Below are 869 nucleotides of genomic sequence, written 5' to 3' on the forward strand. Positions count from 1 at the left end.
GGTCATTTTGCGGGAATCGAAAGCGGTGGATATAATCACTCACTGAGCAAAACACGTAGAATTGGTAAGCGTCTCTGTCTGCACGTTATACTTTGATTTAAAATCGATTTTAAAGGGCACTGGACTACACTCGTCACATGTTAATGGTTTTACAGGAGGGACGGACTCGCCTGCAGGGGTTCAGGGAGCAGGATGGGTCCCCGGAGACCGTGAGAACGCCAGCGCGTGTGCTCACGGGGGCATCTGCGGTGGGTTCACTGCTGCCTCAGCAAAAAAGTCCCAAACGTTTATTTTCCAAAACGTTTACTTTTAAAAGTTCCTATTCCAGCCGTGCCTACACATGACCACCTTCATCCAAAATGACTCATTGGTTGTTCTGGAACCTTCCAGGGCTCCAGGGTCTGCTCTAAAGGACATGGAATAAGGTCCCCAAGGAAATACCTAAAACACACACGGCTGGGGCAGAGAGGACTTGAGAGGCGTTTTGAAATCAAGACGCTTTTGCTCAGACTAGAAGAGCCAACGGTTGTGTGCAGGGGGAGCTTTGCAGCCGCTGTGGCCACCGCTCTGCCCCGGTTCTCCCACACATCCCCCCAGACAGCCGCCGCGCGGGGCTCAGACAGTAGCCCGGACTCGCCGAGGCTCCACACCAAGGCCACTGCTTGCTGGCACCACCTGTCAGTGGGCCTGAGGGAGCGGGGCCCACGGGGGTCCCTGCCTTGACCCAGCCTCAAACATGTGCCTTCGGGGCCACTGGGACGACGAGAACAGAATGGACGACACACAGCAGCGCTGTCCACAGCCTGCTGGCCACACTGGCCCGTGCCCCCCCCGTGGGGGCTGGGAGGACACCCTGAGTGACCAAGAAG

The sequence above is a fragment of the Pteropus alecto genome, unplaced genomic scaffold (genome assembly GCF_000325575.1).
Source record: "Pteropus alecto unplaced genomic scaffold, ASM32557v1 scaffold61, whole genome shotgun sequence".
NCBI lineage: Eukaryota > Metazoa > Chordata > Mammalia > Chiroptera > Pteropodidae > Pteropus > Pteropus alecto.